This window comes from Haliotis cracherodii, unplaced genomic scaffold (genome assembly GCF_022045235.1).
Source record: "Haliotis cracherodii isolate W230 unplaced genomic scaffold, xgHalCrac1.p SCAF_1, whole genome shotgun sequence".
Lineage (NCBI taxonomy): Eukaryota > Metazoa > Mollusca > Gastropoda > Lepetellida > Haliotidae > Haliotis > Haliotis cracherodii.
The window spans coordinates 21,669,197-21,687,616 of NW_027266264.1; the positions used below are offsets into that span (position 1 = coordinate 21,669,197).

General features: G+C 37.9%; 1 pseudogene; it reads right to left on the bottom strand.

The window, feature by feature from the left end:
- Window positions 1-1,154: 1,154 nt before the first annotated feature.
- On the bottom strand, window positions 1,155-18,420 carry LOC139454683 (MFS-type transporter SLC18B1-like; annotated as a pseudogene).

Here is an 18,420-nt window from a genome sequence, read left to right on the forward strand (position 1 = left end):
ATTTAAATAAATATGTTGAATATGTTTAGCCTTATGTATTTAAAACATATTTTAGGAATTGTCGGATATTGAATTTTGAATGAACCTCCAAAAGTAACTTAAAAGTTTAATCCGAGATGCATTTTTTATCGATCAATGGTGGTACTATAAACCACTGCGAAACTGCAGGGGATGTCAGCGATACTAAACAAAGGGCTACACGTACAGCCCTCTTCGCAATGCACTTTGACTTAATTTTGGTTGTCCTGACTGTAAGACACACCAGCGAGACAATGCTCTGTGACGTCTGTCCAGTTAACAATGTTGCTTGGGTCATTGAGTTCGTGTAAGTTCCTCACACTGAATACTCTTCAAGTTCAGTGATTTAATTGTAAGAGAGATGTCTAAATTTTCAATAAATATTTTCTAACATTTGTCTGTTCATCCGATACAATGAAATTTAGCTGTCTCGTAACATCCCCATTATCGTTCCGCAAGTCTGTTCCACCTGTATTCTTTTGGCTTAATATTAAGATTCCTTTTATTGTCATATAGTCTTATTATCTTTTTAAATGATGATGTTCATATTGATGAAACAAACAGAAGCCAAATTAAAACAAAGTCAAATGTGTCTGCTCTGTAAGGAAGTGCAAATCCCTACAAGTAAAAATTATTTTTGGTTGGTTCTACCTACGGGACAGGGAACTAGTATGATAATATTTATAACGTACCATTTTTGTAATCCCGCCCCGATTGCGGCACCCCTATATGTGTATGATTGTTTTACGTTCCAAGAAGGCCTTGCATTGGTGGCGAAAACAGACAACTGATACAAAATATAATGCAAAGCGTATATTTTGACGATTTGAAAATCTATTTTATTACCATCAATATATTGATTTTGTTTTAATAAAACTCGACAGTAACAAACCAAACATAAATTCTGACAAATCCTTTGTTTTGAAATAATCACATATATTTCAATATTTCAAGCTATGTATCCGTTAAGCTAATCCACGAAATATAATGTTTACTGTCAAAACAAATTCCTCTCAGAAGACAACAAAGTGTAATACAAGATTTCGAAATATTTACAATTGAATCAAGTTGATTATATTATCATTTACTATCATAATTCCTTCTTTGGTTTATTACTCGATCTAATCATGCCAGTCTCATATATGCAGAATGAGTTTGCCTATATGACATGACAACACAGTCTTTAAAGCTTTCCCCTGCTCCACTTTAATATCACCACTGGCCACTTTAATATCACTGAAAGAACTGTTCTCTATCTTTTCCGGGGTAGCTGTGTTGCACTGCATAACAAATGTGAATCCACAACATTGTCATATCACGAGGTAAGATAAACAAGTTATTTGAATGGAAAAGACAAATGATCTATTCTCTATGTATTTTCTTACTGATATTTGTGATCTTTCTCTCAAAACTATAGCGTCATTGACTCAGACGGAAGGTAGTTGGTAAGGATAAACTGTTTTCTTACTCGAGTGAAACTTATTATTTCACCCCCATGACATATGACTCTCACATGTTCAGATAAATACAGTATTATATTACTAAATACTTTATGAAGCAGTGTTATTTAACGCCCAATAATAGTTTTTCTTTACCACCAAACACACCAATATTTGTGTGCCTATAGTACATGCTATACAATGAGTTATTCGAGTCATCAAGCACAATAGGATATTGGCCGTACGTCTGACTACCATATTTCAATATAGAACATTAATCATAGTCCTCAGTTACATGTATATGTCCTGTGTTCATAAGGCGTCACACGACTCTTGCTCAAAAGTTGTTTGATCAATGTTAAAATAGTCAAGGCCTCGGTAAAGCTTTCAAAACGTTTAATGGAAGACATGTGGATGACATTTCTAAATTTGACAAAAATGATGTCCGATGCAGTTCCTTTTTAGACCCGTGTTTTTTTCAGGTGAACAATTGTATGGTTTTCCGCCGCTTCTAGCAGTATTCCAGCAATATTACGGCAGGGGCCGCCAGAAATGGGCTTCACGAATTGTACACATGTGGAGAATCGAACCCGGGTCTTCGGCATGACTAACGAACGCTAAAGCAATAGGCTACCCCACCAACCCTTGCTTAACATAACATTATTTGTTTTGAGGGTTAGGTTTGTCTACAGTTCGATCGTCCTCTAATATATCGTGGAATGTTCCAAAAAGGGAATGTCGTCAAGGCATATATATCTGTTATGAAAACAGAGATGTCAATAATTTGGTTACAGAGAAAATATCACCCGGTGAGACGGAGGATTGGACCAGGAACATAAAGCTTGGTCTCGCTTGAGGGCCAATTATAATGGAGGATTCTGTAATCATTTTTGTAATTGTAAAATGATTATCCATCCTTTCTTTACGTATGTGAGGATTTAGTTTGGTTTATAAAATCAAAATGAATTCTCGTTGTTTTATATACATGTTAAAAATATTTCGTGGATATCCCTAGCGGGATGACCTTTATCCATTCAACCCTGTACCAAATATATTTTGTACGAATTTATTGTCTCACAACATTTGGTTAATAAACGATTGTTGTTTGGTCTTTGGCGTGAAAAGCGAACGATTAAACTACGAGGCTACCCCACCGCCCCTACCAGTTTTGAACTTGGATTCGAAAATGTAGGTAGAAGAACTAGAAAACAAATGCTGAATGGTAATGGAAGATGTGACAAGATCAGCAGACCTTCATTTTTTTCTGGTGAACTTCAGGGCCCCGTTCCACAAAGCGATCTTAGTGCTACGTTGATCGTAAGCCTATGATAAAGTATGGGAGTTACGACCAACTTAGCACTAAGATCGCTTTGTGGAACGGGGATCAGGACATGTTGGGTAATTTGTTCTCGAGACACAGAAATCAGATACGCTGCTCCGAATGCTTCGGACGGTCTACAGATAATTTAGAAATGTGATATGTGAGAAACCACAGTCCACATGGAGAGTGTGTTAGATTTTGACAGAGATGTATCGAATTGGAGCAAAGGATGTTATTTTGATTAGATTGAACCATATAAATCTAAGTTAAGAAGTCACATGAAACTAGTCATCTTGGTTTCTATTTTTTCGTCTTAAACGAATGATGCATTAAAAAAATCAAATTCATTGTTTTAATTTAAATATTAATTCAAGTGACTCTGTAACGGAGAGATCGGATCCATATGGGTTGTTGCTGCACCATCTTGAATCACCTAATTGTCATTCATACGCACAATGTTTCTGTCATCGTATCCAAATTGCGGGATCGATGCGCATGGTATCAATCACTTGAGTGTCTGGTCCAGACTCGATTATTTACAGACCGCCGTCCTATAACTGGAACATTGCTGAGTGCGGCGTTAGACATCAAACAAACAAACAAACCTGTTTACTAAGGTGAGATGCTTTTGTGGAAAAGAGGAATATGAATGAAAGTTGAGTTTTTTTGTTGAATGTCAATAGAATCACAATGTCAGATGAACAAGCTACATTGCATCATGGCATCGTTCAGTTATAACACGCATGCAGAATTGCAGCTTCATTCGTGTATCATCTTCAAAGGGGAAAATTTACAGACCAAAGGGATGCATTTTAAGAGAACTTAAAATGGCGGCCGTTTTGAACAGCAGGGAGCAAGCATGTGAAGTACATGTTTCAATGGTCCTGCGTTTTCTCAGGAGAAGTTAGTTCTTTTCGGATCACAAGCAGGCGATAACATACGCTCACCAGAGCTAATTATGGATGCATTACTCTACATTATCATTTTATCCTAAATTCAAATTCTGGAACTTACATTGCAAGAACTGTATTTTAATGAATCCTGGGAGATTGTAGGTAGAATCGCGCGTCCTCGGGCGACTGTTACAGTTTTCCTACCATTAATACAGCGTTAAACCAACCCTATTAATTGAAATGAATGCATCATTTACCTGATTGTACACCCTGTTAAGCTTTAATTAACACTTTTCATACATAGTGTTGAGCATACATATTCCAAAAACAGATAATCTGAAAGGAATGCGAGAATAAGCTTTAAAGTCGCTATGAACTTGTCATTCTGTGTGCAGGGGATATGCCTTATTGCCAGTTGTATATGTACATTAACGGATCAATTTCTGATATGTTTTTTGCATCTTAATTATAACTATTCGCAGCAGAAATGTTTGTGCTGATTTTAGGCATAAATCAACAATCAAGAGAACAAGGACCTTTTCCAAGATTCCTAAAGTTATGACTGTTAGTTTGTTGCGTAAAGCCACACACCAGGGCCTACGCATAATCGAATTCTGTTGCAAGTTCTCCTCAGTTTGTTTATCGTTTAACGCCACAATCAGCAACAATCCAGCTACTGGTATATGACGGCTGCCTGTAACTTTGATGGACATTATGAACGCATTATACAGTTGGTTTTGACCTAACGTTCGTCTGTACGTTGCCCCAGTTTTGTTTGTTTTGTTGTTTAAGGCTGCTCTCAGCAATATTTCAACTATATATCTGTAGTCTGTAAATAATCGAAAATGTATTGTTGAGAAATCATACAAAATGTATACACACATACATACGCTGTTACCACCAAATGTACCACCAAATCAAAGTGGAATTAATACAGGGTGGATTCCCAAACAAGGATTTGCTTGCATTTATGCAATCTAATAAAGGAATCCAGTTCAATTCTGACGAAACATTTAGTTTTTCAATTTTGTACACCACTATCGCACTATGACTTCATTCCTTGGTCGATTGGGCATTTGTCATGACATGTTGTGAAAACAGCAGATATACTTGTATCCGTCTTCAAATGTTCAGGTCAATTTGAAAGCAAATCTGAATAAGATTCTGAGAGGAAACTCAATATGTGAAACGCCGGACGTCCTCCATAATAACATCAATGTGAAAATTGTAGACATTCCCATGGGTAACATTTCTGTTCCCCACTTTGATGATCAGTTTCGTTTTGCATATGAATCTGACCAAAGGGATGTCGGGTTGGAAAAATCAAAACACGGGAATATAAAAATCGGGCATTTTGATGACCTGATTTGGTTTAGTAATGGCCATATAGGCAATTCCCTTTCAAAGATTTACCCACTTATACTAGAACCAGTTTCCTCATCACCGCCTGCACAGAGCGGAGAAACAAACAGGATATATAGACCTATGCATAACAATATTCTAACTGACAAATAGTAACCACAAGTATCTATGACTAGAGGGAGGACTTCTTTCCTCTTTGTGTCGAGCACTATTACAGCAGCAACAGTATTTGGTGTCACAACTGTTTAGGTATAATCAATCACGGGGATTTCAAAGAGTTTCATACAAATCTTGCTCGAAATATGTTAAATGAGGGTCACATCATTCAAGTCAGTGGCGAAGCTTCAAAAAGTGTTACAGGAGACATATGGAGGGCATTTCCAAATCGGAAACATGATTGATGACTATGATATAATTACTTATTTTGAATTTTTCCCATGTGTTGCACGTGACGAGTCTTTGCATGTATTGGTGGTGGATACTTCTAGTGGTGCCTTCCACGGATGCTGTTGAAGCTTAGACGTCGCCGGACTATACAAGCAGGTATTGGATATTTCTTGCAAACAAACATGCAATACCAATGATATTTGGTAATAAAAGTTTGAAAACAAATTAATCTACATCACAATACCGTTATGTAACATGATCATATCAATCAATAATAATAATCAACCGCGCGTTTAGGTGCCCGAAATTGCACAGTTATAATGAATTCTAAAATATGTCGTATCAATTGTTTTGTTTTTTCATTCCCATCCAATGATTTCTTTCTGTTATTAAAAAGCGTTTTGTTTATGTCATTCATTGAAACGTCCGTGCTCGTGGGTTTCACCGAAGTGGTAAACGTCTGTGACCTTCATCACTTCGGGCTTTCCTCCCACATTAAGCTGACACGCCGTGATATAACTGGAATACTGTTAAAAGCGGCGTTAAACCAAACTCACTCACTCACTCATTGAAACGTCCTCTTGGTAACGCTTCAAACGTTCATATGGCTACCGTTGGGCTATTGTGTGTGGTTATGAGAGTGTGCATTGCATAGATGCTCTGATTACTTTGGCACTTAGATAAATTGATGCAGTGGTGAATTCTACAATTATATCGACATATACTTGCATTAATGGTCATATTTCGCGTGTGGTCTTAAAAATGGCACAATGTGTATCCGTGAAGCAAAAGACTTCACGTATATGCTTTAAGTCAGGTCGGTGGAAGCTGATGTTAATTTTCGGAGTGATTGCAGTATCAAACTAATTTGCCTTGTGTTGCCTGTCCCTCTTACCACCGTTTTCCCATTGGAGGTAAGACTGAATTTTAAACTATACCATAACACATATGCCTGAATAAAACAAGAGAGAACGCCTAGTGTCCTCTATACAAATATATTTACAACTGCTGTAACAATATGTGGGCCTTAAATGCAACAAAAAGTAAATGCTTCGTGGGCATTGGTATGTCACTTCAAATGCTGCACGTCAGTAACTTTTATTACGATTATAGATTCCTACGTAAAATGAAGCATTTGCTGACGTATTAAAGTGCCGAGATCAATACGTGCCCATTTCTGACTGTTCGTATTCCAGGCCTATCAAAGAAAACCAGCACTCTGGAACAACTAAGATATGTGTCCTATTTAGCTATTCAGAGCAATAAATAAGTATTTTAGATTACATACTCAAGATATGTCTTAGTGATGACCATGATGTTCTATTGTGGACGGTTCTGTTGTGGTCAGAATGCGTGTTGTTTGTGACGACTGCCAGCCTGTGTGAAGAAGTGTAGGTTCCATTATAAATCTATTGCAACATTTGCTGATAGTATTGCATGTATCTTGCTATCTATCACGTGAGAGGGGGGCGTTTGGGTAGCCTAGTGTTTTAGGCGTTCGCTCGTCACGCATGTTTCTGGCGTCCCCTTCCGTGATATTGCTGGAATATTGCTAAGAGCGACATAAAATCATACTCGCTCACTCACTCTCATGTGAGAGGTACTACTATCAAGTGAGACCTGCTGAGAGGTGTTACATTTCAATTATAAGACCTGCTTGGAGGTTTCACTGTTGAATTGTAAATAAATAAATAAATAAATAAATAAATAAATAAATAAATAAATAAATAAATAAATAAATAAATAAATAAATAAATAAATAAATAAATAAATAAATAAATAAATAAATAAATAAATAAATAAATAAATAAATAAATAAATAAATAAATTTCCATATTCATACGAAATCTCTGCTAAAAGTCGAAACCACCATTCCAACTATGAATCACCATCAAATAGTTGTGATACCACCGGACATTCCGATATTTGACGCATCAGTGACAAAAATGATGTCTGATGCAGTTCCCTATTTTGACTCGTACTATATGTGTCTGTGTTTTTTTCAGGTGAACATTTGACTTGCATGTGTTAGTGACGGGTGATAGTGAATCATAAACACATGCTCTTGATATAGTCGAAATCGTACAGTCGACTCTGCTTTGTGCAGAGATTTCTTGTGAATATGGGAAGGGTTTTGTCGCTTTCTTAAAATAACAATCATTGTTTAATCAATGGATTGTCCGGTCCAGACTGGTTTTTTTTACACGCCGTCATATAGCTGGAATAGTGCTGAGTGCGGCGTCACACAAAAAACGAACAAACAGTGTTTAAAGTGAAGCAGCGACACCCTAGAAGCGTCTCCATTTATAAAACTACTGGGCCTCTCACTTGGCCGTGCGAAATTGATCGATCAGACGTATGTTGTACGCCATTGGTCTCAAGGTGTAAAATACCATTCAGTTTGAAAAATCTGGTACAAAACGTAGGTGATACGGGTACATACTATTCTTAACTATAGTAAGAAAACCGTGCTCGTAGGTTTCTCCAAAGTTATAAACGATCTGCGTCTTTTGGGGCTTTCCATTCACAAGCATCCCATAAAATGGATGAAAAGCCGACTCACTATATATTGTGATTTAACATACCTTCCAGTCAATAAGATGCCCCCACAGGGGCGTTGTGATTGCGTACATCCCTGGAGGGATTGTGTACATTAGGCCGATTACAACCTGGCTTAGATCAAACTGTAACAGAAATATGACATAATAAAATAATGATTGTATTGAGTGTGGCATGGTGGAAATGAGGGACTGGGAGTTTTGTTTGAGAGAGGTATATCAGGCAGACATACATATGTTTATCCCAATGCAGTCAATGCAGTCTTGTTTATCCGAAACAGATTCAACAAAAAATACAAGAAGCAAAATCATGGTTGCCGCGAGCGGGAAGCCAATGCTTAAACCAATGACAGTTCAGCTTACATCGCTGACTGGCAACCACGGTTCTTGTTTAACAACGCGTCATGCTGCTGCAGTTCCACACTGCTACACATTCTGAATTCTCTAGCGTATTTCAAATGTATTTCTATCTATTATCCTTGGGTTTAGAATGTTTAAATATTTTCCATATTGACGAGGGTTTGAAATATGAGCATTTCCTTGGGATGGGAAATATTTACCAATTTGTAAATTTCAAATGTTTACATGCCTCATAAAGTAAGTATCACTTCGAACATCAAGGGTATGTACAGTAATATATGTTCCTAGCACTGTTATCAAAACAAGATAATCATATACGTTTCCACCGTGTGAAATAAGGTTTCACATTTGCTGATTCCTTTTACAATGTACTCGACCGCCGTCATATAGCTGGAATATTGACGAGTGCGGCGTTGAACAACAAACAAAAACAAAATACAATGTACTCGAGATGTGTCAATGCCGGCTTTATACCATATGGAGTGGTGTCAATGTGACTATATACTGTGGGGAAGAAGTGTATTTGTCAGCAATTAGAATGTGTGCTTGTGAAGTGACAGATTTTATATGGAAGAAGAGATTGTTGTATGTGTATTTGTAGTGATTGTAGTCTCTCAGAATCGCAAAGATTAAAGAGTTAGTGTAATGTCGTGTACTGTCCTGGTCAGATGTTAGTGGTACGACAGTTTTCCATTCGCATAAACTGTAATATGACAGTCTTGATCTTTCGAGAAGTTTCGTGATGTCGCACTTTCTAGAAGACAGTTATAGTATTTACAGTTGGACATAACAACGACACTAAGTTGATTCGAGGCCTTTTACGACAATCGACAGCGAATCATTCTGGACGTTCGCGACAAGTTATAGGACCTGTTACTTATTGATGCCAGTACGTGTTTGACTCCTTTTTTACCATGTGTAATTGTGAACGTAAAACTGTGTTTCAATATAGTTTGTAAATTATGTTCAATGATCTTGTGCGGTCATTTACTGATTTCACAATTTAGTTCTGTTAGTACAGATTTCTGGGGTAACCTTTGCGTGACAATTAGGATATCACCGCTAACCACAAATTCATAACTTCCTGGAGTGGTGCCCATGTTGACTGTAAACATTACTGGATAGGTGGCTATGTATTGTGTCAGAGATGTTTCATGTGGTTTTCATACTATACTGGAGGATGTCTATGTCTGGGGACTGTCACTTGAGTACATTCTTTAAATCTTTATAAGTGAACCGTTTTATGAAGCAAAATACACCCTTTAAGTGCAGCGATAGCACAGGTATCCAAATTAAGGCCGCAGTATAAACACATATGGTGACAAAGCTTCCAAACAAGACCCATGGACTTCTAAAGATGGTACAACCAGATGGCCTTTCAGAGTCACTGCATTCCTGCCCATCTAAAATATACAGAAGATTAACTTGCATAATTACCTGGAAGACCAAATGTTCAGTAGAAATAAATTACATGCACAATTGTCACCTTATCGTGACAATGGAATTCAAGCATTCACGCAAAGAACGTAATTACACATCACTGTCCAGTGAGTTCAATACATGACAGGCGCAAAGTCATGTCCGACACATGCGTACGTCTATAGACGTTCCACTATTTCATTTCATACTTTCATATGTTTTATCCCATGATAATTGTAATGTGCATTGGTCATAAAGAATGGTCTTATACCTTATACCATTTCAGTACATCTTTTAAATACTGACACATCTAAGTTATAAAAGATTACACAGGTGCGACTGGCCTGCCTTACAACCCTTGGAAATTCTAATCTTGTACGTAGTGTTTGGACCTACAGTTTATAAAAAGGTTCAACAGTGGCCTATCAGAAATCTTGATCCACAGTTCTGTCACCTGGTCTTTAAACCCTTGCACATTCTCATTTGCTTAATCTACCTCAGCGAAAGATGTTGCTGAATAAAATCAATGTCAACCTTCAAATCGTTATCGTGATCAAGATCACTGGTACTTAAATATTCAACCACACCGTGAGGATGCCGGGTTAAAACAAATCCGAGCAATATAAATGTATGGTAGTTTAAGAGTTTGCTAATATGGATTTTGTGGCTTAGTTGAATGCGTGTCTTCATACCCCGACAGCGTGGATCGTTGCTCATGTTATCAGCCACTGGCTTGTCTTGGCTGTACTCAGTTGTTTACAGGCTTCCGGAGATACTGCTGAGAACGGCGTTAAACAACAGAAACAAACTATGAGACCAACCTATGTGAGCATAACGATGTGTCATCATGATGCAAAAAACAAATACATTTCAACACATATGTACTTACAGTGTATTGATGGCAGCAGAATCCACGATACTACACCGCAGGCAAATGTGCAGCCCCCAAGAACCCAGAAAGGAAGACTGAATCCTCCTAACTGAATAAAAGCGACAAAATCCATTTCCATAATACGCACGTTTATGAATCACTATTAAGAAAAGTAATGATACCAGATGTTGAACATTATAATTATAACATCATAAATATCATGTTTAATTTCAGTTTTGTATACATTTAAACATCGGTAATAGAAAAAATATATAGAGATTAGGTTATGACGCTAGCGATGATAGCAAATATCCTGTATGAGGAATACATACTGTTTATTCCAGACCAGGACATTATTATTATATTAAATCAGACCTGATACTGGATATTGACCATCCCAAAACACACAAGCGTGATAACCTCTTTTTCATATAACATATTCTTCAGTTGTCGAAAAGCATGTTCCCATCTCTCACAATTTTTTAAATTTTTTAACTAAACATTGCAACTTTCGCTGAAATGTGTGCGTTAAAATATAATACGTAAGAAGATCAGTGATCTGTCAGTCGGGCAGTGACAACCGTCAATATAGTTCCAACTAAAAACTGTTTCTTGGACAGAAGCATAACTTCATATGGGCAAAATAACAATTGCCTGCACATACCTTTTCTACTTTCGTGGCAAACCATCTACAGCAACTGCCCTTTATAAAAGGGAAGCTACTCTAAGCCTAGTCCATGAGACGCCACGTGTGTTTAATTTATGTCTTGTCATAACGTTACAAAGTGCAGTGTCAGATTTACACACGGCGACAAAATGAAAAAGGTATCAGTTCAGACATATTTCGGCTAAATGCAACTGTTTTAGGTTAGAGGAAAACCGCAGAGGTCTACACGCAATTTACCTCGCTAATCTGTTTCCAAGGCATCTAAAATGCATCAGTTACAACACAGTTTGAAACTGAATTTTAGTATTTGTGACTAAAGTTTGATAAACATTTGATACAAAATATATGATAATAATTATCCTTATAGTTTCTACAGATTCACGATGGTTAATTCTGAGTCGATCGCCGATAGACAAGGGCGACGCTATGTTTGTTTGTAAACACTGAAAGTAGTACCTACCTGACCTTTCATATTTGCGTATTTATCCGTATATGACCCCAAAATGATACCGTTTTTATCCGTTGGCTTTATCGTACCGAGAACCCCACCCATCGTATGGTAAATTGAGATATTATTCGTTTCACTTCGTCAAGGATATGCAGTTACAGCCTCTCAAACGCGGATAAATCGACTAAAACAAGTTTGTGAAAATGGAAATCGCTGTAGATTACTGATGATGCTTGTAGCGGATGTTGGATCTTTTGACAGATAACTGACCTAATATTCTAGTTAAACTGGCTAAATTCTAACTTGTCATCTGATAATATTATCAAGTACCCGTAGAGTACTTTAATGCCTGAAAAAGCTTTACTATGAGATAGTCTTTGATCGAAAATGAACTTTTGACATGTACTTCATTAGATTATTTATTACCTGATACAATCCACCGCCTATCGCAGGCCCTGCTATAAAGCCCAAGCCAACCGCCGTCTCCAAAGTACCCTGAAACAGAGGTAGTTGTACAAATACACAAATACCAATATCAAATTACTTTTATGCCCCAAGTGAAATATTTGTTTCTGTCTTTAAAGTCTAATTATAGTTGTAGGTCAAAGCTAAAACGTTCCTGGACATAACCACAACGGAAGTCGTTGATGGCCTGGTTCATTGAAATATTGATACTGAACTCAACTTTATCTAGAGGTTACCGAGAGAGTTTGTTGAAAATGTGAAAAATTGAGGACTGGGAATTGGTATTAGATCAGATACGCGGCATATGTTCATCTACAGCTGCAAAACTGTATATTTTTCCAACAATTTGAAGCATAATTATTTCTTCATGAATATATTTTCTGGGACAATTTATACTTTTAAATGGTCGGCCCGTAACAAGATACCGAAGGGACTATACTCGTTTCAGTTTTCATTTCCAACGTGAAAAACGCAGATCGAAATATGCTGAAATGACTGTAAGGAAAGCGGTCCTATGAAGGTCACGGTCCACAATCAGCCAATCGAATGCCAAGCATGACAGAGAAGTGATATGCGCTAACCCTGCAAATATACGAAATGTATGCACGTATTTTACTTCAGAGGTAATGATAAAGCATATGTAATACTACACTTGTCGTACATATTCACCATATCAACAGTTTCACAGTAAATCAAAAGATTTGTCTCTGATACTATTTACGAAGTCTTACAAATATCGACCCTATGTTATCTGGATAGTTTTGGCTTGCTGTCAGGAAGGATGAAGATAAAAATGAAGATACTCCCGTTGCTCCGATCATCCTGACAGCAAAGCAGGTAACGATGAAGGGAAGGCCAGGCGGAGACATGGCCAAAGTCTTGAAGTTCAGAAAGACATCAGTACATAAAGGAAGAAGAGGTGCTTTTGGTGGAGGAGGTTTCAAAAAGGGAGGGCATTCTGTTTGGAAAACTGGACGGATGTCAGCGGACCGGACAGCGGAAGATCACGCTAAAGGAAGAGATTTATAGCATCCTCAACTCGTGAGCAAAACACAGAGTTACTGCAAATTTACAGATCGAAAGTTATCTTTGCTTGCAAAATTTGTATCCACATCCTACCCTTGTAAAGATATATATAAAATTGCACAGGAAGCAACATATTTACATGCTCTGGTTGGATTGGTTCTCAGTCCCAAAGATAGACAAGGCAAGCGTCTCTTTAAAATACCAAAAGTTTGTTCAATCAGAAAACGTGTTCTGCAGAGGGAATAATCGTATCTGTCTCTGTGTCTGATAGTGCCAATGTTGTGGTAGGGAGTCATCAGGTATCGTCTACCTCCCGCTACCATCATCTAGGCACAGCCGAAATGTTCGGTGAGCAAACCTCCAAACAGAGGACCACGTTGGGTGCTAGAAGCAGAAAGGAAGGAAACTACTTTAAAAGTCGTATGTGGACAGACATACAAGTGTACCAAGACCTGAATGCATCAGATCCCGAGATACACCGAGAGAAGATATAATTTGGCACGTTGCACAATATATGTACATATATGTAGTCCTCTTCTCAAAAACATGCATCACTACTTCTAGTATTCAAAAGCTCAGTGCTTTTATATTTGATTGGGTAAACATGGTACATGAATCTTTGCTCGCCCATTGGGGAATATTAGTTGACATTAAGTCATAAAGAGTTGAATTATGGAGACTGTTTTTTCCAGTGCTATTGATGACACCCCAAATCGTGATTGAGCCACCTCCATGGCGGTCATGCATGTCATCGTATCCCAACTGCGTAGATCGATGCTCATGATATCAGTCACTGGACTGTTTGGTCCAGACTTGAGTATTCCAGACCGTCGTCATGTAGCTGGATTATTGCTCAGTGCGGCGTTAAATGACAAAAAAACCCAACTCTTTTTGGAAAGTATAATTAACATCTAATAAGTTGTCTAAAACAACTTTTACTTATCCTGTTTTCCTAATATTTGTCACAGTAATTATAATTAACTTCATATCAGAAATTACAAAATCAAATAGTTTTTATTAATCTACTGTAATACATTTATGATTTACAATTCAATAGTAAAAGGGTATTAATTATATTTTGTAATGTGTTAATACTTCAAAGAACTTCCACCACATGACTTAACATTGTAAACATATCGATTGTATATCAAAGTATATTTAATATCAAAACAAACTGAAAAGTTCATTATGTGTTTCTTTGTAACTACAAATGACATCCGATAGTTTATTCATGTGTAGTGTCTGAAGGAATGAGATAATGCAAAAACAATTTTAATTGAGGAACCTAAATTGAAAAACATGTCAAGACTCTGTCCGCCTATGCCATTTGCAAGTGTTTGTGACGGGTCCCACCAGTGAGGCATGCTACGCTCAACTTTTCGCGAGCACCTGGTGTCATCACTATTTGATAGGTATTCAGAAACACATGTTCATGATATTGTCGGAATATTTATGAATGAGGAAAGGATTGTTTCGCACCCCTTTCCTCATTCATAAAAAAATCCCTTCATTTTCTATGTTGGAACTTTGCACATAAGATAACCTTAACCGACCATTGTTTGTGTGCCTCTTGGCCTTGGTTATTATGAATTTATATTTACATTGACTGATGTAGGAGGAACTTAAGTTACCGGAAACCACATCCTGATAAAACGTTTCACGCAGTTCGACTGTAACATCGCTTACCAATTTTCCTCACGGTACATGGGAAGCTCCCTTTCAGCGAGACACTATGCTGGAGCACGAACTGTCTAGTCGTCTTGGAGTGAGTGAGTCGATAAAATTTAATGTCGCATCGGCATTATTTCAGCCATATAGCGACGAGACCAAATTAATATGTTATTTATGCAAAGTTATATTAAAAAACAATTTATGAAGCATATTTGAGCATATCAATATCATGTATACAGTTTGAAAACACGGGCTATAGGCCACCAGTAGCCAAAGCTAGGCCACCTCGCTGGGGATCATGGGGACTTACAATGCCCCTGTTTCCTGCATGATATCCCTGGAGAATTTTCGTCATCACTTTAGGCACTGGTGGTTGTTCGTAATACTAGCCAATTTTAAAAAATACTCAGCATTGAGTTGGCCTAAAAACACTGGTTGATAATAGGTACATAGAACATGATAGGATTACGTGCCACACAGGGGGACAATAATTTTACGCTACTTTAACCTCCTGGACAGAGCCTTTAATAATGTCAGTTGATAATAGCATCACACCGAATTTAAAAAACAAACATTTAATTATCTACATACATATTTAAATTTTATTATACAGACCAATTTCTTTCAAATCGCTGATAATGAGATGCCCGCTGACACGAAAAAGAGATCTTTCAGATTTACGCTTTGATGATGTGAATCCCTTGCGTATACAAAGTCCACACAGTCAAGCAATTGCTTAAAAATGTATTGCTTCCTACCTTGATGTCCCACCTGGATGTCCCACCTCCTTTGCGTGAGATCCCGAGTATAACTCTTAATGGCCGGTTTGAAATCACTGTACGGGATCAGCAGTGGAGATAACGGTTTGTGAAGAGCTGCTTCAGCTGCAGTATCGGCTTTTGAGTTACCTGTATGCCTACATGACCTGGTAACCAGCAAAAGACGATGTCACTACAATTTTGTTAAATGTATACAATCTATAAAATCACAATGTACCATGAAGTAGCTACACAGCATGATGTCATCGTTCAATAATAATGCGCATGCAGAATTTCAGCGTCTATCATCTTCAACAGTGAAAATTTACAGAACAAAAAATGCATTTTTTGAGAGGGCGGTTATTTTGAGAGTCAGAGAGCAATCTGTTTCATTGATAATGGTGGTCCGTGGTCTAGTGGTAAAGCGTCCGCCCAGAGAGCGGATCCGGAAGGTCCTGGGTTCGATCCCAAGCCGCGTCATACCAAAAGACGTTAAAAGATGGTACTTGTTGTTACCCTGTCTGGCGATCGGCATTTAGGGGCTAAAACAAGGACTGGTCGGCTCGGAGTCGGTATACTGTGTCTGAGTGGGGTATTCATGTTAAACTGCTGCATGGTATTCAGTGAGTTCGCACTATAAATCGGCATCGGTACTAGTACAAATCGGACTTGTACAAGCAGCCACACACACACACGTACATGCACTTCGCTATATAAGTGCAATAATCTTGGACGCGACGTTAAACCCAATTTCACTTCACTTCACTTCACTTCACTTATGCAATGGTCATCTTATACACAACCCCGCGCTCGCGTCTACTGGTCGTTTCCTGTGGTATGGCAATTAGTTAACGACCCTCCGCAAATGTATCCTCCATGATTTAACCTTCTTTTATTTATCAAATGCTGCTATGGAGCTAAGACAGACGTGTAATGTCAACTCACACAAACTTTTCAATGACAATAACATTTTCCTTTTCCTTTTCCTTTAACACCATCGCAAAATATCTCGTTGAATCCAGTGGTCGTATGAATAAGATGGATCTGATTGATCACAACATTACTCATATTTTCCTACAAAATCACATCTTGAAACGAGACATCAGGAAGGACATTCAGATTTCACGAAATGTCAGAGTTATTCGTGGAAATCAAGGGTGTTTACATTCAGTAAAGATGAAGTCATTCACGTGTCGAAAGTGTGTCAAATATCAAGGTCGCTTTGAGGGTTACTCATTCACAAAGTTTCCTGGATGAAGTATTTTTTGTATGGTATGGATACTTTTTTCATGCAACACAACTACAGTTTGCAAGAATTAATGTTCTCGCATGCAACTGGATGAGACTGAAGGTCAAGGTCACTCGGTGGAAAGTAGATAAAGTTTCATAAAGCTTGTGTGTACACAGTATCTTGGACATTTATGATGGCATTACATATGACGATACTTCTCCTGTTTTTGCATTTAACGCAAACACCTTACTTGGCAGGATACCATTCACTATTAGATTGATATACAACTTCTGCTAGCAGATAACCAAAGTGGTACATGAACGAATTGAATTACACTTGCAGAGAGCCCTTCATCTCATGTATTACCATTTTATCATTCCTATCAGATGCTTGAGAACAGACAAACATAAAACTTTCATACTCTGGAGAATGTTATGCATGTAGTATCACGAGAATATTAATGAAACGCTTTATTTGCCCACAGGTGAATGTTAGCTGCAAATACGAAACTTTTGGAGAGGCACAAGTCGAGTAAGAAAAGGTAATCAAACCAGACAATTACTAAACTGTCAGACATATTTGACTTACCAAAGATCCTAACAGCGGGGACATCAAGAAGATAACTAATTTTGCGCTACTGTAGATTAACCCTATGAGAGTTTCCCCTTATCCTTTCTTCTTTGCTTGGAAAGGAACAAAAAGAATCGTTTACCATGAATATCACGTTATATATCATTCCTTAAAAGCTAATGAAAGAATAATCGTCAAAATCAGAATAATAATTGCATCTCTTTGTTGGTAAATGGTTGCGTATCTCCTTTCTGGCGTAGTGACTTTTTGTAAACTAACATACAAGGTTCTGTTTGTTATTAAACGCCGCACCCAACAATATGTCAGTTGACTTTGACCTTTAAATAATCAAATGGTTGACATGAGCAGCGATACCCGCTGTCGGGGTACGATAACATGCTATGAACCAAGTCACCGTGTCGGACCACCAGATCCACCAAGTGGCCTTCCATGACCTACATCGGTGTCTGCATACACTAATCCGGGATTCCCACGTGGTCAATGATATGCAGGAGCATTGGTGGTGATGTGTTGTGCCAGAAAGCCGCTGTTTATAGGCAAAAATCTCAGGTTATTCGTATGTAATCACCACGCCCTTGCGAAGCATATCGTGGTTTGCAGTTAAATTTCGAATTAACTGGGGACTATGTGCATATGCTCTGCGATTAACTATGATTAATGCGTTAATTTTTATTGCTGTTTTTATTACCCTTTAACCTTGTAAAATAACTGCAGAGTTTCTGAGGTGCCCATGAGAGTGTAAGCTCATCTGACTCACCTGTTCAGTTCTGTACATACCTCGATTGGAAAAATTGGGATATCAACGACAAACATGACCATGCAGTAAAGTTGGACATGATCATCAAGGAGATAACAATCTTCTAAATACTCCCCATCGCGCCCTCTTTTCTCAAAAGAGCTTGTCCATCTGATTTCGAGGCCTCTGTCACTTCCAT